We start from the raw sequence: 10,573 nt of genomic DNA, 5'->3' as shown, positions 1-10,573 counted from the left end.
CAGGCATTGGGAATGGAAGGAAATATAAAGCAGTCCTGCTTTTCTGTGTTGACTAGGTGGAATTTGTGAAGATTCTTCCAAAAGTGCAGAATTCTCCTGCTTGATATATGGAATTTAACAGAGCAGTAAGAGAGGCACCTATAAGCTTATATGAGAACCAAAGAAATTGGTGTTAGTCCCAGAAACACTCCAATACATAAGTGTTTTAAAACTAATTCCCCCAACCTTTAGTAAGGGGAAGAAGCTGAAAAGGAAGTAAACCAGCTACCATCTCTTTATGCAAAGTACTACCTTCCTTACCTAATTTTCTTAAAACAACTTTCTCTCATACCACTGCTTACCTTTGATCACGTAAATTTATTTTTTCCCCTGTGTGGGAGAGCCCTGTTAGCTCCAAAAATGTTGCTAGAGGATTAAACCGTAACATTTTGTAGAAAACTTACTATTGCCTCAGAATATAACATAATCTTCTATGAAATATGTTTACTTTCTGCGGCCTAAGACACCAGTTCACATCGTCAGAATGAAGAAGGTAACTTTTCCCACTAATTAATCTGTGGACTTCTTATAGTAACCTGAGCAGGAGGATGACTTTCCCTGTCCTACTCTTAAAATGAATTCCACACACTGTAGAGTCAAAACTCAACCACTTCCTGGGGTTTGCGCTTGCCATCTTATTGTTAGTTTCTGTCTTAACGAAGTTCAGCTCTCTAGAGAGCCACTCCTCCACCTGCTTAACAACACTTCCACACAGCATCTGTTGCTGCTGCTATGTATACATCCACTAATAGTTGATACTTCAGAGTGGAATGGGACATCCCATTTCCCCCACGCCCTCTGAAAATCTAGCATGGAGAATTTACGCTATACCTGATCTCCACCAGGTTGGAATACTGAAATGGTTCTCAACCTATGTTAGACCTTACAAGTGGAAATGTGATGGGTTGGCATAAAATATATTTAGATTAATTTTTTTATTCTGTCAAATAAGATTAATTCTAGAGGCACCATTCATGCAGTTAGAGCTGTGACATTTATTTTAGGATTTATATCTAGTGTAAGGTTTTGTATTCCCATTGCCGTTGTATCGGAATGCCTCCCTTACGATTTAAGAGAGAGAGATGCTGTAGGTCCATAGTGATCTCTTCATTTTGATCTGAATTGAGCTTCTGGAAATTACTGGAACTGTAGCTATCCAGTACAACTAATTTTTCCACTTGCTGCCCTGAGTACATAGCCACAGCCACCCAGAGGGGTTTCTTGCCCAGTCCCTGAGCATTCCAACTTCCTTTTCTTCTGCCAAAAGGGAGAGATGAATCCTAAATCCATATTTCTTCACAACTCCAAGAGCTGATTAAGGGCCTGTTCTAAAGTCTACTGAAGTCAATGGAAAGGCTCTCGTTGGCTTCAGTCAGCTTTGGATCAGGCCCTGCAGCAGAATCTCTGAGGTTCAGGCCTCACAGATTACTCACTGAGACAAAGCAGTGAAGTACGAGACAGAGTACAAATGGAAGCATGCTGGACAGTAGATTGGATTGCTGCTGACTGCCTAGTAGCTGGAGTGAGCCGAATGGTATAATTTGGCAGGAAGATCAAAGACTTGGGAGTTGGAGGGAAAAGGAATCTATTCTAGGGGGCTGGAAGGAAGAGTTTCTTTTTGGATGTGAGGGGCTGAGCTAGTAGGGAAGAGCTTTTCTCTGAGAGTGGTGGAAGCTTGAGGCAGAAGTAAGAATCTTCCTTGAGGGGTCTCCCAATATTTTGATGGATCTGTGCCTCACTTAGCCTCCATCCACCCATGCACAACTTTAGATCTGGTTCAGTTTGGATTTACACTGTGTTCATTAGCCAGACAAGTGTTTCTCCTTTAGCAAGGGTGGGTCCTGTGGCATCATGTCTTCCAACGGAAGTATTGTCATTACTGTCTGAGTTCTGGAAAACAACTGCATGTCCTGTGCTTGCTCTGTAATGGTACCATTTCAGACAGCTATATTTATTTCTAAATATATTTGTCACCGGTCACATTGTGTGGGTAGGCTTTTTAGCAGGTTGCATGGTACCAGAGATTGAGATATTTGGGCACAAACCTTTGCTAGCAGGGAGGTATGAGCCTTTGGAAGTATTGTGAAGGCAACATGCTCCACTTATGGAAAAAGAAGTGACTTGCATCATTCTGGCTGGCACAGGAACTGAATTCAGTGTCTTGGGTAAGGCTTTGAGGATGAATGTAAGAAAAGAGGGATGTTTATCCTTAGGCTTGGGAGACTCTCTGAAATAGTTTTATTGTCTCCTCTCTGAAACATTTTTGGGGGGAAGCGTCAAATTCATTGCTTAGGTGATTAAGAAACTGTCAGGTATAGAGTTGCCAGTACTATGCAGTGGTGGGAGGCCATGAGGAAGGGGTTAAAGAGATCCTGTGGGCACAGTCAGCTCAAACCCAGTGCCCCTGTGAGGCCCTTCAAACCTGGAGAGGAACTCCTTCAAAGGGAGGATCCAAACACAGCACAGGATGACACTCTTAGAGAAGCACAATGGGAACATAGATCTCCCAAACCCCTTGGAGCAGGGACTGCTTACCAGCAGAGCTGCTGAAGAGCTTCAGCTGCTTGGACCCTCTGGAGAGGTAGAAGGACCATCTTTACTTCTTTTTTTTTTTTTTTTTTTTTTTTTTTTTAAATCAAATCAAATCACAGAGCACGCAGCCTGGGCCCCTAAGGCACTCAAGGTTACAAATCCAGCTCTCTTTGTAGAGATTATTTACCTTTTGCTTTCTGAGGAAAAATGATTTGAGCCCAGAGTGTTTTGTGGGCTGCAGAACATAACATAAGAACGGCCATACTGGGTCAGACCAATGGTCCATCTAGCCCGGTATCCTGTCTTCTGACAGTGGCCAGTGCCAGGTGCCCCAGAGAGAATGAACAGAACAGGTAATCATCAAGTGATCCATCCTCTGTTGCCCATTCCCAGCTTCTGGCAAACAGAGGCTAGGGACACCATCCCTGCCCATTCTGGCTAATAGCTATTGATGGACCTATTCTCCATGAATTTATCTTGTTCTTTTTTTAAACCCTGTTATAGCCTTGGCCTTCACGACATTCTCTGGCAAAGAGTTCCACAGGTTGAATGTGCAGTGCCTGAAGAAATACTTCCTTTTGTTTGTTTTAAACCTACTTCCTATTAATTTCATCTGGTTACCTAAATTCACTGTAAGATGCCAAGCGGCCGTGCAGCAGGCTATCAAGGGCCACACAGGTGGGAAGAGGCGCCCCTCCTCCAGCCCAGCCCTGCCCCGCTGGAGCTGCCGTGTCTGGGGAGAGGCGCCCCGGCCCAGAGCTGCTGCAAGAGAGGGCTGGAGGGAGTCCTGTCTCCTTGGGGCAGCCTGCACCCCAAACCTCTCATCCCTAGCCAAGAGCCTGCACCCCCAGCTGGAGCCCTCACCCCCCAAACCCCAACCCTCTGTATCAGCCCTGAGCTCCCTCCTGCACCCCGAACCCCTCATCCCTGGCCCCACCATAGAGCTCACCTCCCCCAGCCAGAGCCTGTACCCCAACCCTCTGGCCCAGCCCTGAGCCCTCTCCCACACTCCAAACCCTTGGCCCCATCCCCTCCATGCATCACCTCCATAATAAAATTCATTCCACACATGCAGGTAAAAAATTAGAGGGTACACTGCTGGTTACCCCTAGTTCTTGTGTTATAAGAAAGAGTAAATAACACTTCCTTATTTACTTTGTCCACACCAGTCATGATTTCATAAACCTCTATCATATCCCCCCTTAATCATCTCTTTTCCAAGCTGAAAAGTCCTAGTCTTATTAATTTCTCCTCTTAGAAGGTGTTCCATACCCCTAATAATTTTTGTTGCCATTTTCTGTACCTTTTCCAATTCCATTATACCTTTTTTGAGATGGGACGTCCAGATCTGAACACAGTATTCAAGATGTGGGTGTACCATGGATATATAGAGGGGCAATATGATATTTTCTGTCTTATTATCTACCCCTTTTCTAATGATTTCCAACATTTTACAGGATTATTTTGTTTAACTTCTTTATTTTGGATTGCTATTATACCCAGAAGAAAGGGGAGTTGCCTCCCTAAGACTAACAGCGGAGGGCTCCACTTCAGACTCCGAATAGGCAGTACAGCAATGCCTACAGCCAAAGAAGGATGTCTGGGACAAGAGAGGTGCCCACTCTCATCCCAAGGGGGTGTCTTAGAAATACAACCTATGACATGGTGGAGAATATGGGCATTTGCTTCCTAATCCGACACAAGGGTAAACTGGGGAAGATTGAAAGCCCATGCACGTGAGAGATAGGAGAACCCAAGCAGCATGGATCCAGAGCAGTGGTGCAAGTGGCTAACAGAGAGCCAGCAACAACAGGCAACTCAGTAACAACAGCTCCTTCAGCAGCTATTGCAACAGTGGGGTGCCCCACAACAGCTGCAGATGAGCCAACAACATCAGCTGCTATGGGAGTTGACAACCAAGCAGAAGGACCTGTAACAAAACCTGGTACAATAGTGATTGATGGGCCTACGGCCTGATGGGGCAGCTGGGGTTCAGCAGCTGGCCGTGAGCCCAGGGCCAGTGCTGCCACTGGTATATATGAAGTTGATTGAAACGGGTCCTGATGTCAAGAAAGATGTCCACTTTAGAGCAGATGGCAGTGGCCTCCTAATGGCCTCCAGAACATTGGACCCTGCCCAGCACAGGCAGACTACCAAGGACGTGACCCAGTGGCTGCACAGAATTATACACTGGTTAAGGCTGCCATCCTGGACTTTTTCTATATTAGTGTAGAGAGACACAGGTGCTGCTTGCAGTCAGAAACATATTTGTAGGGAACGTGGCTACAGTGGGTGGTCCAGAAATTGAAGGACCATTTGCTGGCGGTGGTTGCAGCCAGAGGAGCAAACTGGAGCTCAAGTGGATGAGTTAATAATGGTTGAGCAGTTCATATGAATAATCCCCATTGGGGGACCACCCAGGGTCTTTAACTGAGGTGATGAAAAACTTGATGGCTGTTGAGGAGCCTCCGGGGATTTGGGGGAAGGACATGCTTGGGCTAGAAAGCTGACCAGTCTGATGTGAAGCCCAGTCAGGAGATGTCCCTGATCAGCATAAGATGTCAAGTATGCGCCCTTTCAGTTAAGATGACACCTCCTCACCCTAACTCTGAGCAATTCACAGCGACAGGTGAGGAACTGACTGGACAAAGCGTAACCAAGGCAGTTGGTCCCTGTCCCAGCTACTGAGACTAAGTACGGATTTAAATGCCAAACACCTACAACAGGCAGGGTTGTCCTTGGTCAAGAAAATGAGCTCACACCATGACATGGCAACTTGTTTCTTGTGTGAGCAGCTAGGAACCCAAGAGAATGCCCCCTTATGGAGTAAGAGTGTGCCGAGGTATGGACAGCAGAGAATAGCACAGAAGTAAGGACCCTCCAAAATAACGGACCAGGAGGACAAAAGTGCAATGTCAGTTGGATTCAGGATGTGGCCAGACTTTGGTACAGATTCCCTTAGTCTCACCTGAGGTCCCTTTTACCCCGACCATCTTCCTCCAGTGCATAAATGAGGATGTGAAGGCCTACTCCAGAAGACTGTGTCAGCATACAGATACCCTCCCAGTGGCTATATCCTCAATGCTGGTCTACCATGTCGCTACTGGCTGGGATTGGCGGTACTTTTGGGAAATTATCCACAAGTTAGGAAAACCAGAGACCGCAACCACTGACCCAGTGTCAACACCTGGGGTTGTTCCTGGACTGGTAGGACTAGCTGAGTTAAGAGAACCAGAGGATCTCTGTGAGAGGAGTTTGAGGCCCACTGGACATCCATCCAGGATGCAGACAGGCAGTAGCCAGTGGATGACTGTTGCCAGATTTAGAAGCCCTGACTCATGATGCAGGTTTTGTCCGTGAACCAGAGGGAGGGGGGGAATCCTACACTGAGCAGGGCTTATAATCAAATTCCTGCTGTAAATGTTGAAATTTTGATGTCTGAGGCAGTGGTTCCATTTCATAATCTGTGAAGTATGCCTATAGCAAGTTGAGTGCAATAAACAGACTGAGGAGGTAAAGATCCAGTTATTGGTACCTGTGTTATACAACCAGGCACTCCTACAGCTAGCTCATGACATCCTATCTGATGGGCACTTTGGACAAGGTTTTCTCCCGGTCTATGTATTGACACATTTCTGCTGGCCCACTGACCACCATTAGCTCAGAGAATACTGGGTCTCTTGTCCATAGTACCATTTAACTACCCCAAAGGCTCCTTTGATCTCATTCCCCCTGATCAAAACTCCCTTAAGGCAAATCAAGACTGATACTGTAGGACTCCTAGAGTAGAGTGTGGTGGGCAAGGAACTCTTGCTTGTGATCCTGGCCATCTCCACTACACTACACAAAGGCAACAGCACTTGCCCTGGAACTTTGAGCAAGGATTCCTCCCCCCCCAAATACTGACCAATCAAGGGACCAACTTTACATCCCAGTTAATGGAGAACTTATGCTCCCTATTGAAGATCAAGCCTCCAGAGACTTATGTCTACCATCCGCAAACAGATGGATTAGTTGAGAGATTCAACAAAACCCTTAGTGATGCTAAAAAACAATTTCTGTCCTCTGATCCCAAGTATTGGGACCAATTACCCGGTACTTCCTCCCTTCTTGTTTGTCATAAGGGAGGTACCCCAAGGTTCCACTGCATTCTCTCCCTTTGGTCTGTTTATACAGGTGACAGCCTTGAGGAATATTTGACCTCCTATATGAGGGCTGGGAACACCATGGCCAGATGATATCCAGTATATTCTCCATGTCAGGGAGTGCCTCGAGTCTGGGAGTTTTGCTTGTGAAAACCTGTTGGGGGGGAGCTTGCAAGAACAAACATAACCTGGGTGCATGCCTACTGACCTTCCAACCTGGGTAATGAGTACTTTTGCTACTCCCTAGCATGGAATCCATAGTGCTAGTCAGGTGGCAAGTGCCTTTTGAAGTGGTTTTTCAGTTAGCCTTGTGGACTACAAAGTCTGCCTGCCTGGCAGGAGGGAAGAAACCAGTGTTTCCCGTGTGAACCTGCATAAGCCTTGGAAAACCAGGGAAGGGATGTTTAATGCTTCTCACCTACCAGAACCCAAACTGGGGTTTCAAGCCCCCGTTTACCAAGAGTCTGCACAAGTGCAGATGAGTGCCAGTTTCCTAAACAAAGAGCCTAGGTTTTACATCTTGTTGAAGCCTTCTGCAATGTATTCTGCACTGCACCCAGATGGAATTGACTAATACACCACCATATCAAGACAACATACCCTATGCCACAAATGGATGAGCTGTTGAAACATTCAGGAGCTGCCAAATATCTCACTACAGTAGATTTTACAAAAGGCAGATCCTCTTCGCTGCTGAATCACAAGGAAAAACAGCCTTCCTGATACCCGTTAGGGTCTTCCACTTCCAGACAGTGCTTTTTGGCTTGCATGGAGCAGCAGCAACATTTAATGGACAAGGTTCTCAGACCTCATCAGCAGTATGCCATTGCATATTTGGACAATATATATAGCAAGTATGAGCTGTTTTTCAGTTGCTGGCTGAGGGGTGACGGCTCACGGACAATCTGGCCAGTCAAGAAGTTAGTTACTTGGGTTTTAGTGAGGGAGGAAGCCAACCTGAGCCATTGATTATTATAGTGTAGGCATTGTCAGCATGTTCCATTCTCTAAACAAAGAAAGAGGTAAGATGCTTTCTTGAACTAGCTAGGTGATTTGTCCCTGGCTTTTACCACTAGCGGGACCCTTCTGATGGATCTAATAAAAGGTGGTAGTCCAAAGAAAGTCCACCAGAAGGACAACTGTTAGACTTATAACACCCTGAAAAAACAGTTGTTACAAGAGCCAGTTCTCTTCACTCCATAGCACATAGCAGCCTATGGAGAATTTCAGCTCAAAGAAATTTAAGAAAGCTATGCAAACTGAAAAAGGTATTCTGGAAGTTAAACTAAACTATAGTGATAATCTGTAGAAAGAAAGCTGCTGTATGGATGTCATTACAGGTTGAATAAGACTATCTGGTTTTATGATGTACGCAGATATTCACTGTGAATTAAAACATTAAACCCAGTTTCATTTATGCTGTAACTAGGATTTCAGTTGTCTTCCCAGTTGATGAGTAATTCATTAACCCACAATACTACTAGCTCCCAGTATTCATTCAAATGTTAAACATGATGCTTGATATATTATGGCACAAATGAGCTAGAGTATAATGGGATATATTGGGCTCTTCTAGTGTCCAGTTTATTTTGTGCTAGCTCTGAGGTTGATTTGCAGCATTCGGGTCTCTTAAAACATTATTTTGAAAGAACAAAAGCCTTTTTGATTTAAATTACATGTTTAATTATCTTGTTGACAAAACTGTCACAGTAATCTTGCTGGATCAAAGATGACATTTAGCACTTGTGACAATACCTTTGGGCAGTGGCTTTCAAGTTGTGCTCTGCAAAGCACTTTTAGATGGTCTTGTGAGCTGTGTGTGTAACTGCTTTAACTGCTGTGACAGTTGAAGCAAGAAGTGGTCCTATTGTTCTTGAAAGTTTCAGTTACTCGGGCCTTGTCTACACTGGCGCTTTACAGCACTACAACTCTCTCCCAGCGCTGGTGCCACGACTGGTGCCGCAGCTAGTGGAGACGTGCCCTCACTTGTCTGTTTAAGCAGCGCTCCTGTGTGCCTGTGCTTGTTTGGGTTAATGAACAGATATTAAAATCCTGATAATAAGCAAAAGTTCCTGTCTGGTGAGTATATTAAAAATACCAAAATACAAATATCTGGACGGATGGAACCAAGCTACCAAGTGACCCATAACAGAGGAATTGCCATATTGGATTAGATCAGTGGTCTATCTTGTCCGATTCCAGTCTCCACCAGTGGTCAGTATCAGCTGCTTTTGAGGAATCAAATGTTTGGAATAACCTGTGCACAGAAGAAGTTTCCTCCTAATAAATCCCTTCCAAAACTTTTTTTGGGAGGGCAGGAGGGGGGTGGATGAGGGGGAGAGAATGTCTACATTTATTCTGTTATAACCTGGGAAGATCACAGCATTGTGACTATAGGCAGTGAAAGGAAGTTAGTGAATTCCTACTCCTGGTGAGAAAAAACAAGCAGATACACTGGGTGGAGGGCATCACATTAAAGTAAACTTATTTTTATCTTGTGCTTATCTAATATTTATGTAACTTAAAGTTATAGTTGACATAGGGCAGCACTGGCAAGGCAGCTGTTCCTGAGAGGGTCTCTATCTTAAGTGGTCCAGCATATAAAAATTGAGAATTTTTGCTTTTGGGATTCAACCTTTAGTCTCTCCTTTAAGAACCACAAATCTGCCTTAAATCAGTTTTTTTTTTTAAATTAACACAACTTCTGAGCATCTTCTGCATATAATGGAAATTTGTTATATTTATATATTTATTTGGATAATATTGCACAAAATTTTTTAAATCCTTCACCTGAGGATTGATGAAGAGATTCCTCTCCTTGAAGAGACTTCCCATTACTTTCAACAGGATTTGGATCAAGTCCTTAGTAAGATGCAAACCAACAGAACACACACAACCTAACAAAATACAAATTTTAAAAATATTTGTGGATCATAATTATTTTCTGATGAAACCCTCTGGCTCAAACATTGAATAATTCTCAGATGATAAACCACTACTAGATTTGGGTCAAATAATCTAGTGATGTAAATTGGCATAGCTCCTTTGAAATCAGCAGAGCTATGCCAGTTTACACCAGCAGAAAATAGGGCCTTCTGTCTTCCAGTTTCTCTCTTACTGGTTTGCAGTTCATTTAAACATTCCAGACTTCTTCTGTTGTACTCTTTGCTTTGAAAATCTGAAGTTTTTGCAGATCTGTCCATTAATGCTGAATGACTAAATAAAACAAAGCCATGACATTCATCATCCAAGACCACTGTTTTTTAAACATTTTTTGGCAGGGTGAGGGGTTTGTTTCCATTTTCCAGAGAATGGCTTCCATAGTGTATATATCTTTACTCTTGACCAGAGATGTTAACTCCCTCCCCTAAAATGTAAACCCAAGAGTAGGATACATCTCTTCATTTTTAAGGAGGAGTGAAGTGCCCAGTGTAGTGGGGAATTGCTCAATGAGGTGGAGAGCTTTTTCTTTTTCATTGTTAAAAGATGTGCCCTCTGGCAAGGAATCACTCTGGCAGAATGAGTTACAGCCACTATTTTTTGTCAATTTATTTCATTTTAATGTGGGGATCTTATGATTTACAGATGTCTTTTCAGGTGAGTTAGGAAAAAGCTTATTTGCAGGTAGCTAAAAATTAAATGGCACACTATGGATTATGCATTTTCCCCTGAAATTCTCTGTTCTGTAATGGGTGTAGAGCATACAAGTAGTAAAGCTAAGTTTATAGGCAAAAGAATCTACAGTTGGAAAATAGCTAGTATTTTTGTAACAGATTTTTTTTTCAATATGAATAAACACAGTTTGTAACCTTTTCTATTTTGATTTAAGAGAAGTTAAATTGGGTTGTAGGCAAAGC

General features: G+C 43.8%; 1 protein-coding gene across 2 annotated transcripts in view; it reads left to right on the top strand.

Annotated features, from left to right (window-relative positions):
- BCAP29 (B cell receptor associated protein 29) overlaps nt 1-10,573 on the top strand; it is a 54,043-nt gene that overhangs the window by 1,535 nt on the left and 41,935 nt on the right. The window lies entirely within an intron of this gene.

This window comes from Chelonia mydas, chromosome 1 (genome assembly GCF_015237465.2).
Source record: "Chelonia mydas isolate rCheMyd1 chromosome 1, rCheMyd1.pri.v2, whole genome shotgun sequence".
NCBI lineage: Eukaryota > Metazoa > Chordata > Testudines > Cheloniidae > Chelonia > Chelonia mydas.
The sequence above is the reverse complement of the archived record's forward strand: the minus strand, read 5'-3'. Positions and strand labels throughout refer to the sequence as shown.